The 19730-nt window shown below is 44.7% G+C and overlaps 1 pseudogene; it reads left to right on the forward strand.

Annotated features, from left to right (window-relative positions):
• The first annotated feature begins 2570 nt into the window (after nt 1-2570).
• On the forward strand, nt 2571-16613 carry LOC115196686 (membrane protein MLC1-like; annotated as a pseudogene).
• Nucleotides 16614-19730: the final 3117 nt, after the last annotated feature.

Consider the following 19730-nt stretch of genomic DNA (forward strand, 5'->3'; position numbering starts at 1 on the left):
CCTGTGGCTGCAGCAGTCCTCTGCGGAGTGTGCTGACAGAAATAATAACACACACATACTGATCCTATTCAAAAGGATGTGATTTAGGGAAAAATAATTTGGGGAAGCTGATTGGGAACACTGGAATGAACTTCAATCAGATTCACTGTGTCAGATGTGAAAAGAAACCACGTGATTGACCGAACCAAATGCCTCTCTGTCTCTTTTATAAAGCCCTGCTGGACAACTTGATTTACTTGACTGTGAAGTGTAGCTAGCTACTGTTGGTTGGGCAGGGGAAAGGAGGAGGGGCGAGGCAGGAAATCCTAGGGGGGAGAACCCCAAATGATTTAACTGAACCAATAAGAACATTTTCTTGTGTGTGTGTTTCTGTGTGTGTATGTGTGTGTGTATTCAGTGTACATGTCATAGTAAGTGGGCTGAAGTACACTATATATACAAAAGTATGTGGGTGTCCCCTTCAAATTAGTGGATTCGGCTATTTTAGCCACACCCATTGATGACAGATGTATAAAATCGAGCACACAGCCATGCATTCTCCATAGACAAGCATTGGCAGTAGAATGGCCTTACTGTCATCAGATGCCACCTTTCCAACAAGTCAGTTCGTCAAATTTCTGCCCTTCTAGAGTTGCCCAGGTCAACTGTATTTGTTGTTATTGTGAAGTGGAAACATCTAGGAGCAGCAACAGCTCAGTTGTGAAGTGGTAGGCCACACAAGCTGGCTCAGAACAGGGCATTACGGCTGGCCCTTGGATGTACACAAAGAGCTAACATTAATAATATGCATGTCAATCTCTCCTGGCTCAAAGTGGAGGAGAGATTGACTTCATCACTACTTCATCACTAGATATTGACATGCTGAATGCACCGAGCTGTCTGTCTAAACTACTGGCACACAGCTCGGACACCCATGCATACCCCACAAGACATGCCACCAGAGGTCTCTTCACAGCCCAGAACAGCCTATGGGAGGCGCACAGCACTACATAGAGCCATGACTACATGGAACTCCATTCCACATCAAGTAACTAACGCAAACAGTAAAATTAGATTTAAAAACAGATAAAAATAAACCTTATGAAACAGCAGGGACTGTGAAGCAGAACGCTTAAGAATGCTGAAGCGCATAGCGTGTCCTCGGTTGCAACACTCACTACCACGTTCCAAACTGCCTCTGGAAGCAACCTCAGCACAAGAACTGTTCGTCGGGAGCTTCATGAAATGGGTTTTCATGGCCGAGCAGCTGCACACAAGCCTAAGATCACCATGCGCAATGCCAAGCGTCGGCTGGAGTGGTGTAAAGCTCGTCGCCATTGGACTTCATCATCTGGCAGTCCGACGGACGAATCTGGATTTGGAGAACGCTACCTTCCCCAATGCATAGTGCCAACAGTAAAGTTTGGCGGAGGAGGAATAATGGTCTGGGGCTGTTTTTAATGGTTCAGGCTCCTTAGTTCCAGGGAAGGGAAATCTTAACGCTACAGCATACAATGATATTCTAGACGATTCTGTGCTTCCAACTTTGTGGCAACAGTTTAGGGAAGGCCCTTTTCTGTTTCAGCATGACAATGCCCCCGTGCACAAAGCGAGGTCCATAAAGAAATGGTTTGTCGAGATCAGTGTGGAAGAACTTGACTGACCTGCTCAGAGCTCTGACCTCAACCCCATCGAACACCTTTGGGATGAATTGGAATGCCGACTGTGAGCCAGGCCTAATCTCCCAACATCAGTGTCCGACCTCACTAATGCTCTTGTGGCTGAATGGAAGCAAGTCCCCGTAGCAATGTTTCAGCATCTAGTGGAAAGCCTTCCCAGAAGAGTAGAGGCTTTTATAGTAGCAAAGGGGGGACCAACTCCATATTACTGCCCATGATTTTGGAATGAGATGTTCTATGAGCAGTTGTCCACATACTTTTGGTCATGTAGTGTATTTGTTTGTATGCTCTCAGTGTGTGAGTAGATGGGAGGGAAGGGAAAGGGGGTCTGCCCTATCCAGCTCTGCCCCTAGCAGAAGCCCCTTCTCCTCTCTCTCTCTCTCCTCATCTTCTCTCCTCTCCTCCTCTCTCTCCTCTCCTCTCCTCTCCCCTCTCCTCTGCACTCCTTTGCTCTCCTCTCCTCTCTGTCCCCTCTCCTCCTCTCCTCTCTCCTCTCCTACTCTCATCTCCTCTCTCTCCCTTCTCCTCCTCTCCTCTCTCTCCCCTCTCTTCCTCTCCTCTCTGTCCCCTCTCCTCCTCTCCTCTCTCCTCTCCTACTCTCATCTCCTCTCTCTCCCTTCTCCTCCTCTCCTCTCTCTCCCCTCTCCTCCTCTCCTCTCCCCTCTTTGTCATTCACAGGCCGTATCTCTCGGGCACAGAACGTGCTGTCAGCTTGAGGGGCATGTGTTTTTGTTCTCCTCTGTGAAAACTGCTAGCTCCAGAATTGTTTTCCCTCTTCTAAAGAGAGTGAGAGAGAGGGAAGGGAAAGTGGGAGAGGGAGGGAGGGAGGGAGTGTGAGAGAGAGGGAGAGGGAGAGAGCGAATAAACATTCTCAGACCAATGAAAACAAGTGTCTTCTATATGAGATTATACAATTTCTGTGTCCATTGAGAGATAACTTGTGGGTACATTGGGGAGATACTACAAGACAGACAACTGAAGAGGTGAGTGGGAGAGGAAGATGGGGAAAGGGGAGAGGAGGGGATGGGAAGGGAAGGAGGGGGTGAAAAGGGTGATGTTTGAATCAGAATAGACCTTTAGGACAGATGGGCAAGGACTATTGTAGGATTAAATTATGTGTACATTTATTTGCACATATTTTCTATTTGTATTGATCTTGTTTCTTGCTGTCCCATTGTTATCCTCAACGTTATAACCACTTTCTACTACACACCATTTTCACTCAGAGCTAAATAATGCTCTCCGAGTTTGGTTAAGCTGAATTATTGTGATTAATATAACTCATAATAGATCTTGTTGATCTTAGATTTTTATATTGGAAAGAAGATATAAAAAAATCATGGTTAATGGTACAGAAAACTATTTTGTCTTATGACAATTTGTACAAAATCCTTATTTATCAACTGATAATTAACTGAAATAAATAATAATTTCCATTTGTGCAACCATCTTTATCTTCCTAAAGGACCAAAGACGATGACGTTATCGTTTGATTCCGATTCTGATTACTCAGTGTCTGAATGTCCACTCTCACAGAGACATTTCCTCAGACCCAGCGTGACCTCCCATTGGACCGTCGGGGGGCACTGTCAATCATCTCACCATGATGCAGCTGGACCATCTGTCTGCCGTGGAGGAGTTCAGCTACGCCCAGATGCCCACGCTGGAGAGAGGAGCTGGTGGGGGTACAATGGGACGGCGGGACGGCGGGACGGCGGGGGTGTGTGGAGAGGGACCGGCCAGAGAGCTACACTGTGGACGTGAGGGCCAGTGACCTGAAGCTTGCCCACTCTGAGAAGCCCATGCACCCCTGCCTCAGCTATAGGACCTGGCTCTACAGTGTTCTCATTGGGGTAAGAGGTCAGGAGGTTAAAGGTCAAGGGTTAAAGGTTAAACGTTGCTACAGCAGGGAGTTGGTCAACTCTAGTATTCCAGAAAACACAGTGCTGCTGGTTTTTTGTTTGTACCAGGAATGTATTGTAAATGTTAGTCATAGTCAATGCCATTGACTGGTTAGAGAGTCCACAGACCTGGTTACTCCAGTCACCGTCTGATTTGAAGGCAGAAACACAGCATAACAGCATTACAGCATCCTTCGAGGAGGAGATGTACACCTCTGGTTTAAAACTTTTTCTTAGGTGTGAATGCAGAGAGAACAGGGGTAGCGTGACAAATTTTGGTAAGTGAACTCTCCTCTAGGCAGTTTACGTACTAACCACTGCGTGTGTGCGCGTGTGTTTGTGTGTGTGTCTGTATCTGTGTCTGTGTGTGTGGGTGGGTGGTCCACAGAGCAGTCTGTTGGTCACGGCTGGCTTCTCTCTCTACCTGGGCAACGTGTTTCCTGCTGCTATGGACTACCTGCGCTGTGCTGCAGGCTCGGTGAGGGGCTCTTAGCTGACTAGAGTCTGAAAAAAGGCTGATCCTCATGTCCCAGAGCTATTTGTGCTGTCTATCCAACTTCTATGACAAATAACATAGGAGTTGGCAAGACAGCACAAACACATCTGGGATCAGGCTAGGAATGACCTGATAGTAGCATGAAAATGGCACCGACGGACAGGGCTGCCGTGCTTCTAGCTCTTAGGTAACGTTGCTGCAATATTTCAATTTTTTAAGTGTTATTACTTACAGCCGGGAAGAACTTCTGGATATCAGAACAGCTGTAACTCACCCAAATTACCAGCATTACGACCAGGAATACGACTTTCCCGAATCGGATCCTTTGTTTGTACCCTCCAGGCCAATTGAACTGATTCCAGAGGCTGTTCCAATACATCACCGGCGGAAAAGAGGTACTCGGAGGTACTCAGGAGGTGCGCACACCACCCACCGCTTCCGAGTATATTACTCGCTAATGTTCAGTCTTTGGATAATAAAGTTGACGAGCTCAGGGTGGGCTTTCCTTACAGAGAGACATCAGGGATTGTAACATACTGTCACGACTCCTACCGAGGGTGACTCCTCTCCCTGTTCGGGTGGCGCTCGGCGGTCGTCGTCACCGGCCTACTAGCTGCCACCGATCCCTTTTTCCCTTTCTGTTTGTTTTGTCGAATTAGTTTAATCTGTTTTCATTTAGGCTTGTTAGTTGGGCTATTTAAGCCAGTAGGCCCGCCTGTTCTTTGTGCGGGCTTAATGATCCTTCCACTGTGTTCGTTGTGGTGGATAGTATATTTTGGGCGTTTGTATTTTGGTGCGCCCGGCATTTTGGGCGAAATACTTTTGTGCGTAATAAAGCGCTACATTGAACTTTCTGTCTCCTGCACCTGACTCCGCACCCACTACGCCCAGACCGTTACACATACTCTGTTTCACGGAAACATGGCTCTCTCTGTATATACTGTCTGAGTTCATTCAGCCAGTTGGATGCTCAGTTCATCGCGCAGACATGAATACATATCTCTCCGGGAAGAAGAAGGGGGGGGGGGTTCATGTTTTATGATTAACTACTCATGGTGTGATTGTGATAACATACAGGAACTTAAGTCCTTTTGTTCACCCGACCTAGAATACTTCACAATCAAATGCCGACCATATTACCTTACAAGAGAATTCTCTGCGGTTATAGTCATAGCCGTGTATATTCCCCCTCAAGCCAATACCATGACGGCCTTCAAAGAACTTCAAAGGACTTTATGCAAACTGGAAACCACATATCCTGAGGCCGCATTTATTGTTGCTGGGGATTTTAACAAAGCAAATTTGAGGAAAACTTTACCGAAAATCTATCAACACATTGACTGTAGTACTCGCGCTGCTAAAACACTCAACCACTGCTACTCCAAATTCCGGGATGCCTACAAGAACCTCCCCCGCCCTCCCTTCGGAAACTGAGATCACGACTCCATTTCGCTCCTCCCTTCCTATAGGCAGAAACTCAAACAGGAAGTACCTGTGCTAAGGACTATTCAACGCTTGTCTGACCAATAACAATCCGCGCTTCAAGATTGTTTTGTTCATGTGGACTGGGATATGTTCCGGGTAGCCTCTGAGATCAACATAGACAAATACACTGATACGTTGACTGAATTTATCAGGAAGTGTATAGGAGATGTTGTACCTACTATGACTACTAAAACCTGCCCTAACCAGAAACCATGGATAGATGGCAGCATTCGCGCAAAACTGAAAGTGCGCGAACCATCACATTTAACCATGGCAAGGCGACTGGGAATATGGACGAATACAAACAGTGTAGTTATTCCCCCATAAGGCAAGCAAACAGGGCAAAACATCAGTATAGAGACAAAGTGGAGTCGCAATTCAACTGCTCAAACAATCTACAGACAATCACGGATTACAAAGGGAAAACCAGCCACATCACGGACACCAACGTCTTGCTTTCAGACAAGCTAAACACCTTCTTCACCCGCTTTCAGGATAACACAGCACCACCGACGCGGCCCGCTACCAAGGACTATTTGCTCTCCTTCTCCATGGCTGACGTGAGTGAGACATTTAAGCATGTTAACCCTCGCAAGGCTGCCGACCCAGACGGCATCCCTAGCCGCGGCCTCAGAGCATGTGCAGACCAGCTGGTGTAGTGGAAATATTGAATCAAATATTTCTCAGATACCGGAACTTGTAAATTGAAATAGACTTTATTACAAAAGTAACAGAAGCTGAGCAATTCCATGGAACAACTGAATTCTCTTGTTACAGACCTCAGGCTTTATAGGTTTCCACCTCCAGATAACACACATGGTCACTCCTCTCTATGTAAATGATTAACACCCCTTGTCCTCTTGCCACCATTATCTTTCTGTTTCAATTCTTGCTTGTTAACGCCCACATCTGACTTATCTTTGCTCAGTTTAGATTATATTGGTGGCGGTGCCATAGTATTAATACAAAAAAGAATACATTTATTGCATATATATGTTCCTAATGTAAGTGATTTTCTAATAATACTTGATTAGTACAAACACATCTTCTTTTTACAGGTACATGGCTTGTGGTGCCTATATTATTTAACTACGGTACACATTTTCTGCTTGCGTTCTGTTTTTACATATCTAGTGATTAACTCTATGTTGACCCAGCCGTGTACACTCCCATGGATCCTGTCAGGGCTTTCTGAAGGATCGGACTAATACGCAGCGTGATCATAGTTCCACATCTTTTATTCAGTCGTGAAACTCATGCAATAAACCATAAATTTGAAATACAAAAACAAGAAAGCCGTGACGCAGAGCAGGCATACACTACTCACAAAATAATCACCCACAAAACACCAGTGGGACAAACATCAACTTAAATATGGCCTCCAATTAGAGACAATGACAACCGGCTGCCTCTAATTGGAGGTCATGCCAAACAAAAACTAACCTAGAAATACAAAACTAGAAACTAAACATAGAAATACAAAAACGGGCAAACACTCCCTGTCACGCCCTGACCTACTCTACCATAGAAAATAACAACTTACTATGGTCGGGACGTGACAGATCCTGCTTACGTTCTGCTTACACATGTCTATTAATTTACCCTATGTTGATTCTGCTCACTACTTCTGGGAGAACAGTCTAGGTACTGGAAAATCCCCATAGTACTGGACATTGTCCAACACTGGCTGGAGTGTTTACGGACATATTCAATCTCTCCCTATCACAGTCTGTTGTCCCCACATGCTTCAAGATGTCCACCATTGTTCCTGTACCCAAGAAAGAAAAGGTAACTGAACTAAATGACTATCGCCACGTAGCACTCACTTCTGTCATCACAAAGTGCTTTGAGAGGCTAGTTAAGGATCATATCACCTCCACCTTACCAGACACCCTAGACCCACTTCAATTTGCTTACCGCCCCAATAGATCCACAGACGATGCAATCGTCATCGCACTGCACACTGCTCTATCCCATCTGGACAAGACGAATACATATGTAAGAATGCTGTTCATTGACTAGATCAGCCTTCAACACCATAGTACCCTTCAAGCTCATCATTAAGCTCAAGGGCCTGGGTCTAAACCACACCCTGTGCAACTGGGTCCTGGACTTCCTGACGGGTCACCCCCAGGTGGTGAAGGTGGGAAACAACACCTCCACTTCACTAATCCTCAACACAGGGGCCCCACAAGGATGTGTGCTCAGCGCCCTCCTCTACTCCCTGTTCACCCATGTCTGCGTGGCCACTCACGCCTCCAACTCAATCATCAAGTTTGCAGACGACACAACAGTAGTAGGCCTGATTACCAACAATGATGGGACAGCCTACAGGGAGGAGGTGAGGGCCCTGGGAGTCTGGTGCCAGGAAAATAACCTCTCACCCAACGTCAGCAAAACTAAGGAGCTGATTGTGGACTTAAGAAAACAGCAGAGGGAGCACCCCCATATCCACATCGACGGGACCGCAGTGGAGAAGGTGGAAATCTTCAAGTTCCTTGTCGTACACATCACTGACAAACTGAAATGGTTCACCCACACAGACAGTGTGGTGAAGAAGACACAACAGCGACTCCAACATCAGGAGGCTGAAGAGATTTGACTTGGCACCTAAAACCCTCACAAACTTTTACAGATGCACAATTGAGAGCATCCTGTCAGGCTGTATCACAGCCTGGTATGGCAACTGCACTGCTCGCAACCACATGGCTCTCCAGAGGGTGGTGTGGTCTGCCCAACGCATCACCGGGGGCAAGCTACCTGCCCTCCAGGACACCTGCAGCATCCGATGTCACAGGAAGGCAAAAAATATCATCAAGGACAACAACCACCCGAGCCACTGCCTGTTCACCCCACTATCATCCACAAGGCGAGGTCAGTACAGGTGCATCAAAGCTGGGATCGAAAGACTGAAAAACAACTTCTATCTCAAGGCCATCAGACTGTTAAATAGCCATCATTAGCACATTAGAGGGATTGAAATCACAGGCCGCTTTAATAATGGAACACTAGTCACTTTAATAATGTTTACATATTTTGCATTACTCATCTCATATGTATATACTGTATTCTATCCTATTCTACTGTATCTTAGTCTATGCTGCTCTGACATTGCTCGTCCAAATATTTATATATTCTTAATTCCATTCCTTTACTTTAGATTGTGTGTGTTGTTTGATATTACTTGTTAGATATTACTGCACTGTTGGAGATAGAAACATAAGCATTTCGCTACACCTGCAATAACATCTGCTAAACACGTGTATGTGTCAAATAAAATTTGATTTGATTAGAAGTAGAGCCCATGACAGATCCTTACTGTAACAGGTCTACATTATTCTAATAATATACAATGAGTATACAAAACATTAGGAACACCTGCTCTTTCCATGACATAGAGTGACCAGGTGAATCCAGGTGAAGACTAGGTTCCCCTATTGATGTCACTTGTTAAATCCACTTCAATCAGTGTAGATGAAGGAGACAGGTTAAATAATATTTGTTTTGCCTTGAAACAATTGAGATATGGATCGTGTATGTGTGCCATTCAGAGGGTGAATGGGCAAGACAAAATATTTAAGTCCCTTTGAACGGGTATGGTAGTAGGTGCCAGGTGTACCGGTTTGAGTCTGTCAAGAACTGCAATGTTGTTGGGTTTTTCATGTTCTACAGTTTCCTGTGTTTATTAAGAATGGTCGACCACCCAAAGGACATCCAGCCAACTTGACACAATTGTGGGAATCATTGGAGTCAACATTGGAGTCAGCAACATCCCTGTGGAACGCTTGACACATTGTAGAGTACATGCCCCGACAAGGCTGTTCTGAGGGCACAAGGGAGTGCAACTCAATATTAGGAAGATGTTCCTAATGTTTTGTACACTCAGTGTATATTACAATAGGCAATACACAAACCTGCTTACTTGCCAAAAAAAGTATTCGGACCAATGGTGGCTTTGACGAGGCAGCACCCCACTGCAGGCAGGCCAATATCCTGTGTATGTATTTATATAATATCGCTTCCCAGGCTACATAGCTATGGTGTAGTATATACAATATTCAGAGACAGTCTCTGGTTCGGCGAGATTAGTATTTGTGTGTTTCTTTGTTTCAGAGTATCCCAGCAGCAGTTGTCAGCTTTGCCATTTCCAAAAACCATCAAGTTGCAGTGAGTTCACAATAAATAATCTTACACTACTCAATGAGCATGTGTATTTTTTGTGTGAATTCTGTCCATGGGCTACTGATCTAGTGCTTGTCTCCTGCTGTCCATATGTCCCCTTAATACTGTAAACAAGTCCCCTTGATTTTAGAAGCATGTCCCTGATACAGCTGCTAATATATTGTACCTTTGTGATTGACAGGTGTCAAATTTCCAGGTGGTATTTGTGTCAACCTTTGCTGTGATGACTACCTGCCTGGTGTGGTTTGGCTGTAAGCTGGTGTTGAGTACCTCTGCTGTCAATGTGAGTCTACAGCCAATCATTTCTTTTCTCAATTGTGTGTACACTTTATGTGGTTACCGTAATGCAAAGCTTTGAGGGTCTTCAATTGTTTGTTTGCATGATATGCACACACACACACACACACACACACACACACACACACACACACACACACACACACACACACACACACACACACACACACACACACACACACACACATCGTAGTATACAGATGTTAAATCCATCTCTCTCCCTGTCTCTGACCCTACTTCCCTCCCCTGTCTCTCTCTCCCATGGCCCTATCCCCTGTTCAGATCACCTTTAACATCATCCTGCTTGTTCTGCTGGAGGTGCTGATTGCCAGTACAGTCATTCTGTCAGCATGCTCCGCAGAGGACTGCTGCAGCCACAGGAAGGTGTGTGTGTGTGTGTTTTTGTGATTGTTATTGCTACAAAGTGATTGTTATTGCTACAAACACAGTTTGTGCATTTATTAGCTGCACTGTAATTTGTGCTGTATTGTGTGGTGTGTAAGATTGTTTGCCTGCATGCCATTTTAAGATACCGCCCTCTCTCTCTCTGTCTCCCTCCCGCTGTATGTTATCTCTTCCCCTCTCCATTTCTCCCTCTCCCTCTACCCCACTTTGTCTCCCCTCCCTCTCTCCCTCAGACAGTTACGTATGATGGTCCTCTGGTTCAGACCCCTGCCGTCTTTCCCACTCAACTTCTAAAGGCCTACTCTGTGAGCACTTAGACACGGAGTTTGTGTGTGTGTGAATGAGATACATTAGACAGTCTACTATGTACTGTACTCCTAAGAGCGAATGTAATGTTTGTGCATTGAAACACCACATATACTGTACAGTACACTGGCTACATGTTTGTTCTTCATTTACACCAATAGTCACTGCTGTGTATTCCCAATAGTCACTGCTGTGTATTCCCAATAGTACTGCCGTGTATTCCCAATAGTCACTGCTGTGTATTCCCAATAGTACTGCCGTGTATTCCCAATAGTCACTGCTGTGTATCCCCAATAGTCACTGCTGTGTATTCCCAATAGTCACTGCCGTGTATTCCCAATAGTCACTGCTGTGTATTCCCAATAGTTACTGCTGTGTATTCCCAATAGTACTGCCGTGTATTCCCAATAGTCACTGCTGTGTATTCCCAATAGTACTGCCGTGTATTCCCAATAGTCACTGCTGTGTATTCCCTATAGTCACTGCCGTGTATTCCCAATAGTCACTGCTGTGTATTCCCTATAGTCACTGCCGTGTATTCCCAATAGTCACTGCCGTGTATTCCCTATAGTCACTGCCGTGTATTCCCAATAGTCACTGCCGTGTATTCCCAATAGTACTGCCGTGTATTCCCAATAGTCACTGCCGTGTATTCCCAATAGGTCACTGCTGTGTATTCCCAATAGTCACTGCCGTGTATTCCCAATAGTCACTGCTGTGTATTCCCAATAGTCACTGCTGTGTATTCCCAATAGTCACTGCCGTGTATTCCCAATAGTACTGCCATGTATTCCCAATAGTCACTGCTGTGTATTCCCAATAGTCACTGCTGTGTATTCCCAATAGTTACTGCCGTGTATTCCCAATAGTCACTGCCGTGTATTGCCAATAGTCACTGCCGTGTATTCCCAATAGTCACTGCCGTGTATTGCCAATAGTCACTGCCGTGTATTCCCAATAGTCACTGTCGTGTATTGCCAATAGTCACTGCCGTGTTTTCCCAATAGTCACTGCCATGTATTCCCTATAGTCACTGCCGTGTATTCCCAATAGTCACTGCCGTTTATTGCCAATAGTCACTGCCGTGTATTCCCAATAGTCACTGCCGTGTATTGCCAATAGTCACTGCCGTGTATTCCCAATAGTCACTGCCGTGTATTGCCAATAGTCACTGCCGTGTATTCCCAATAGTCACTGCCGTGTATTCCCAATAGTCACTGCCGTGTATTGCCAATAGTCACTGCCGTGTATTCCCAATAGTCACTGCCGTGTATTCCCAATAGTCACTGCCGTGTATTCCCAATAGTCACTGCCGTGTATTCCCTATAGTCACTGCCGTGTATTCCCTATAGTCACTGTCGTGTATTCCCTATAGTCACTGCTGTGTATTCCCAGTAGTCACTGCCGCGTATTCCCAATAGTCACTGCTGTGTATTCCCAATAGTCACTGCCGTGTATTTCCAATAGTCACTGCCGTGTATTCCCAATAGTCACTGCTGTGTATTCCCAATAGTCACTGCTGTGTATTCCCAATAGTCACTGCTGTGTATTCCCAATAGTCACTGCTGTGTATTCCCAATAGTCACTGCTGTGTATTCCCAATAGTCACTGCTGTGTATTTCCAACAGGTGATTGAGGTGATAGCAGGAATCTCGGCTGTGTTTGGCGGTGTCATCGCTCTCAACATGGACGCCTTGCACCTGGGTCCATACCTGTCTGTCACCTTCTTCTGGATCTTAGTGGCTGTAAGGCTGTGTGTGTTACAATGGGTCTACACCATTGGTTCACAAATATTTTCTACCCCGCCACAGACACAAAACTGCTTCCAGACACATCCAGTCTTTATTCATGATCCAATAGAGAGTCTGGCTGTGACTCAACAATGGGTGAAAGACTGAAACACCTCTATTTTGTTCCCTGTCTCTGCAGTGTTTCCCCAGTGCCATTGCCAGCCATGTCGTAGTAGAATACCCCAACAAGTGTCTGGTGAGTTTTTAAAGGTTATGTATTCTGGACAGGTGTCATCCTCAACCATTACCTCACTGAATGAAGACTATCTCTTTCTCTCGCTCCTCCCCCTCTCCCCCTCAGGTGGATATGTTGATTGCCATCAGCAGTGTGACCTCCCCCCTGCTCTTCTCAGCCTCAGGCTTCCTCTCCTGCAGTGTGCTTAGTTTCATTGACATCTTCTTGTATGAGGTGCCTACAGCTAAGGTGAGCCGCCTAGTGTTCTGTGATAGATAGAGTCTCTGTACATGCGATGAGTTCAGTAGGACTGCCTCAGGTCAGCCTCCAGCTCAAAGTCATTGTCACTTGTGAATCCAATGTTTTTGAGAATCATGGTCAAGGTATAACTAACAACTCTGCAGAAATTGTAAAAACATACAGAGCTTTTCATGTTTTTTTATTTTTAAATGTAACCTTTATTTAACAAGGCAAGTCAGTTAAGAAAAAATTCTCATTTACAATGACGGCCTACACCGGCCAACCGCGGATGACACTGGGCCGATTGTGCGCCTCCCTATGGGACTCCCAATCACGGCTGGTTGTGATACAGCCTGGATTCGAACCAGGTTGTCTGTAGTGACGCCTCTGGCACTGAGATGCAGTGTATTAGACCGCTGCACAACTAGGGAGCCCATGTGATGGTATTAACTCAGATATTGAGTGAATCCAACATTTTGAGAAAGGGACAATCAACATGTTCAAAATGTATATACTTAAAGACATCCTCTAGCGATTGTTGAACTTTTACTGTTGAAAAGTGATATCCCAAGTTTGAGCAAATTAGTGTTTTTTTTAGACACAACTGCAAACTTCAAAGAGTAGGACATTCAATGAGTTAGTCTGATGGGAATTTGTGACGTCATCGGCCTCCCCATTTGTCAGAGGAAATATAGAGGAGCAATAGACTTGTGTAATGCCATGACTTACCTGGACCACCTATTGAGATGTGCCTTTTGTTAAGTAAATCAGATGTTAAGTGAGGTGAAAATGAGACTGGAGTGACACTTTAATGACTCTGTGGTTACAACTCAGATGGCGTACAAAAACAATATGTATGTGTGTCCCTCTAGCAATCATATGACATCCTGCTGCTGATTCTGATGGTGTTGCTGCTGGTGCAGGCAGTTCTGACTCTGGCCAACGTGGTGCACTGTGCCTCCTACAAGAGTCAGCTCCTCATGGGGGCTCCAGAGTGGGATGACAGCCAGCAGCTCCCAGCTCTACACTTAGAGGTACATTACAAACACATTCTGTACCTACTGTTTACACAGTCATGCAGATTCACATAGACATGAACTAGGACTGCTGCACACATCAGGCTCTCTCCTCTCTCTCTCTCAAACACATGCACGTACACACACACACACACACACACACACACACACACACACACACACGCGCGCGCACGCACACACACACACACACACACACACACACACACACACACACACACACACATAGAGTTTTGGCAGATGTGATGTTGTGCTCTATGACTAACTGATGTAGAGTCACTGATGCTTAGATAGCTGGTACATCTCTCACATCAGTCTCTCTGGAAATGTCACTGACGTGTGAGGAGGACTGACACTTATGTAGCACATGAAGATGTGGGAAACTTACTCCTCAGCATTGTATCCATGTTTACGTCGCTCAAGAACTAGCTTTTGAGTGGCACGACGAGTATAGATGCTTGAGGGAGGATGGTGTTTGTGAAGCAAAGGTCCCGGGTTTGAAACAAGTATTCAGACCCATTGACTTTTTCCACATTTTGTTAAGTTACAGCCTTGTTCTAAAATTGATTGAATAAATGTTTTTCCTCATCAAATCTACACGCAATAATCCATAAAGACAAAGCGAAAACAGGTTTTTAGAAATGTTTGCAAATGTATTAAAAATAAAAACAGAAATACCTTATTTACATAAGTATTCAGGCCCTTTGCTATGAGACTTTGACTTTGACTTTGAAACTGAGCTCAGATGCATGCTGTTTCCATTGATCATCCATGAGATGTTTCTACAACTTGATTGAAGTCTACCTGTGATAAATTAAATTGATTGAACATGATTTGGAAAGGCACACACCTGTCTATATAAGGTCCCACTATTGACAGTGCATGTCAGAACAAAACCCAAGCCATGAGGTCGAAGGACTTGCCCATAGACTTCCGAGACAGGATTGTGTCGAGGCACAGATCTGGGGAAGGGTACCAAAAAATGTCTGCAGCATTGAAGGTCCCCAAGAACACGGTGGCCTCCATCATTCTTAAATGGAAGAAGTTTGGAACCACCAAGACTCTTCCTAGAGCTGGCCGCCCAGCCAAACTGAGCAATCAGGGGAGAAGGGCCTTGGTCAGGGAGGTGACCAAGAACCCGATGGTTACTCTGACAGAGCTCTAGAGTTCCTCTGTGGAGAAGGGAGAACCTTCCAGAAGGACAACCATCTCTGCAGCACTCCACCAATCAGGCCTTTATGGTAGAGTGGCCAGACGGAAGCCACTTCTCAGTAAAAAAGGCACATGACAGCCCTCTTGAAGTTTGTTAAAAGGCACCTAAAGAAACAAGATTCTCTGGTCTGATGAAACCAAGATTGAGCTCTTTGACCTGAATGCCAAGCGTCATGTCTGGAGGAAACTTGGCACCATCTCTACAGTGAAACATGGTGGTGGCAGCATCATGCTGTGGGGATGTTTTTCAGCGGCAGGGACTGGGAAACTAGTTAGGATCGAGGGAAAGATGAATGGAACAAAGTAAAGAGAGATGATGAAATCATTGATGAAATCCTGCTCCATAGCGCTCAGGACCTCAGAAGGTGAACCTTCGCCCCAGTCTAACAGCACAACAACCCTAAGCACACAGCCAAGACAACGCTGGAGTGGCTTCGGGACAAGTCTCTGAATGTCCTTGAGTGACCTAGCCAGAGCCTGGACTTGAACCTGATCAAATATCTCTGGAGAGATCTGAAAATAGCTGTGCAGCAACGCTCCCTATCCAACCTGACAGAGCTTGAGAGGATCTGCAGAGAATGGGAGAAACTCCCCAAATACAGGTGTGCCAAGCTTGTAGTGTCATAGTCAAGAAGACTCGAGGCTGTAATTGCTACCAAAGGTGCTTCAACAAAGTACTGAGTAAAGGGGTCTGAATACTTATGTATATGTGATATTTCAGTTTGTAATTTTTAATACATTTGCAAAAATTTCTAAAAACCTATTTTTGCTTTGTCAGTACGGGGTATTGTAACCGTTTAATCAATTTTAGAATAAGGCTGTAACGTAACAAAATGTGGAAAAAGTCAAGGGGTCTGAATACTTTCCGAATACACTGTATGTGCTGAATCGAGAGGAAGTGGTACTCGCTAAGCAAGCAGAGTGATGTCCTTTACACTTATGTCTAAGCCGGTCATTCATGGAGTAACAGTATGTGGTGCAGTGACGACATGCAGACTGCAGTGACAAAAGTCTCTCTATTTTCTATTCCAACCTCTCTCCTATCTATCCCCTCTTCCCTTTCCCTTCTTCCCTCCCTCCAGCTTGCTCTCTCAGCAACAAGCATCCAACGGAACACTGTGGGACTTTGACAAAGACAAGGCCTGGAAGGCGGTCGTGATCGTGACACACTGAACAGAGGAGGAGGAGAAAGGGGACAAAACAGAAAAGACAGACAGGGGAGAGGAAGGAAAAAGAAATCATAAATATCAGTAGTCAGTTTCACTGTGCGATAGAAGACAAGGAGGAAAAGAGATAGTATGATGAGAAAGTTGGAGCAAAGAGGAGGATGACAAAAGAGTGAGGAATCGAGAGGAGGGATACAGGATGAATTGTGTGATGTTATAAGCATTCAAGTCTCTCAGATATAAAATGTTTATACATGCTAAAACAATCTGCTTACTGTGTACAATCTGTAGACCATTGGGTACTCTCATTCCTCTTTGTGTTGTATTTGCAGCTCAGTATTATTTTGGTCTTTGTCTATATGTAGTGAACTTTACGCATAGGACTTTAGGTCTAATTGATATTGACATGAAGATGTGTAGAGTACATTCAGAAAGTATTCAGACCCCTTGACTTTTTCCACATTTTGTTACATTATATACTTTTTCTAAAATGGATTAAAAAACAAATTCCCCCCTCATCAATCTACACACATTTTTGCAACAAAAAAAAGACATTTCACATTTACATAAGTATTCATACCCTTTACTCAGTAGTTTGTTGAAGGACCTTTGGCAGCAATTACAGCCTCGAGTCTTCTTGAGTATGACGCTACAAGCTTGGCACACCTGTATTTGGGGAGTTTCTCCCATTCTTCTCTGCAGATCCTCTCAAACTCTGTCAGGTTGGATGGGGAGCGTCATTGTACAGCTATTTTCAGGTCTCTCCAGAGATGTTCGATCGGGTTCAAGTCTGGGCTCTGGCTGGGCCACTCAAGGACATTCTGAGAATTGTCCCGAAGCAACTCCTGTGTTGTCTTGGCTGTGTGCTTATGGTTGTTGTCCTGTTGGAAGGTGAACCTTCGCCCCAGCCTGAGGTCCTGAGCGCTCTGGAGCAGGTTTTCATCAAGGATCTGTTCATCATTCCCTCGATCCTGACTAGTCTCCCAGTCCCTGCCACTGAAAAACATCCCCACAGCATGATGCTGCCACCACGTTTCACTGTAGAGATGGTGCCAGGTTTCCTCCAGACGTGACGTTTGGCATTCAGGCTAAAGAGTTCAAGCTTGGTTTCATCAGACCAGAGAATCTTGTTTCTTATGGTCTGAGAGTCTTGCTCAGTTTGGCCGGGCGGCCAGCTCTAGGAAGAGTCTTGGTGGTTCCAAACTTCTTCCATTTAAGAATGATGGTAGCCACTGTGTTCTTGGGGACCCTCAATGCTTCAGACATTTTTTGGTACCCTTTCCCAGGTCTCTGAGTGCTACGGACAATTCCTTCAACCTCATGGCCTGGTTTTTGCTGTCAACAGTGGGACCTTGTATAGACAGGTGTGTGCCTTTCCAAAGCATGTCCAATCAATTGAATTTACCACAGGTGGACTTCAGTCAAGTTGTAGAAACATCTCAAGGATGATCAATGGAAACAGGATGCACCTGAGCTCAATTTCGAGTCTCGTAGCAAAGGGTCTGAATACTTAAGTAAATAAGGTATTTCTGTTTTTCTTTTTAATACATTTGCAAAAATTTCGAAAAAACCTGTTTTCGCTTTGTCATTATGGGGTATCATGTGTAGATTGATGAGGGGGAAAAAAAGTAATACCTTTTAGAATAAGGCTGTAATGTAACAAAATGTTGAAAAAGTCAAAGGGTCTGAATACTTTCCGAATGCACACAGTACCTTCGGAAAGTATTTAGATGCCTTCGGAAAGTATTTAGACCCCTTGACAGTCAAACGGAAATACAAAAAAAATCTGTTTGACTGTGATCCTGACTCAGTTGACATGCCAGTAAGTGAAATCAAACAGGTGATCAATCTGTCATGTGACCGAATGCTGCAGACAACACATTCATGGGTCACTATGGAGGATTTTGGTTCCTCACTCAAAGGGAATAGTGTGCCGTCTCCCTCCGAGCATTACAACTCATGGTATGCTGATTCAGTGCTGTCATCCGCAATAAAAACAAATATCGATTCAGGTTAGATGTGACAGCACTGTTGACCACGCCCCCTGACCTTGAGACCTCGGTGGGACTTGCATCAAGCACACCCATCTCATTAGTGGTGGTGGTGAGATAAGAGATATGTCAGTTTCATTTGCAATTGAATGTCATAGCCTCACAGTAAAAGTGTATGATGGTGAGTTGAGAATAACATCAGAAATACTGTTGGAATGTTTTACAATTGACTGTAATAGCCCCAATTAAAAAAGTTAACATTGGCTGTTAATTACATAATTATTTTTCACATGATTAGGGTCTTGAGAATTTTCAGATATCAAAATGGGGTTGTGGGCCAAAAAAAGTTTGGGAACCACTGCCTTAACTCTTTTAGCTAAACCTTCCCCTAACCTCAACCCTAACCCCTGGCTTAGCTAACGTTAGCCAGCCAGCTAATGTTAACGTTAGCCACCTAGCCACTTAGCTAACATTAGCAACAACAAATTTGGAATTCGTAACATATTGTACGTTTTGCAATTTTTTTCGCAAATTTGTAACTTATTATACGAATCGCAATGCATAGCATATTGCACGAATTGCAATTCGTAACATATCATACGAATTGTAATTCATAATTTATCATCCGAAATGAATGATGAACATCCACAAATTAATACATTCCATACAAAACGTAATATATAAAACTAAATGGAGTGTCTCCGGTTGCAGCCACAGCACATTCAATTGCTTTCTTGATCACCATTGCGATGCAGCAGTGGTGGAGAGGAAATCCTATATTTGGATGCAGTTATGAGGAGCGGCACCTAACCGGTGAAAACCGGCTAGGAACCTGACCGGAGTCTGAAGCGCGCGCCTTGGCTTGCTTGCTATCGATCTGACCTGTACGGGAGTCTTGCCAGAAACAGCCAACCTAAACAGCCTAGCTATAGCCAATCGTGATTAACCAGAGGCACCACATCACTGAGCAAAAACACAGCTGCTGCGGGTGGCGTGATTGGGGGGTGCGAGTTACGACCGAGTGTTTGTTCCCTGTTTATCTGCTGGCTGTTCTTCCACTGGGACTTCATGAGTGTGTGTGTGTGTTTGAGGGAGTGGGGGGTTATAATGCCTACATCACATGGAAAGATTGATTGACTCACTGTTCCTCTCCTCCTGAAACGCAAGATAGCGACAGCTTCGTAGGCTAGACTACATGAGGAAATCCTCAGAAGCTTGCATCAGTGTGCCCAATTTCTTTTTACTGGTAATGTGAGACCTTTTATAAACTACATCCAAAGTGTCGAGTTTGTTCCTCCATCTAAAGATCACAACCCATTGTCTGGGTTTTCACAACACAGTCAAATGGACATTTACATCAGGATTTGTCATTTCAATTTGTGCAAGGAGGGA

The sequence above is a fragment of the Salmo trutta genome, chromosome 7, assembly GCF_901001165.1.
Source record: "Salmo trutta chromosome 7, fSalTru1.1, whole genome shotgun sequence".
In the NCBI taxonomy this organism is placed as follows: Eukaryota; Metazoa; Chordata; class Actinopteri; order Salmoniformes; family Salmonidae; genus Salmo; species Salmo trutta.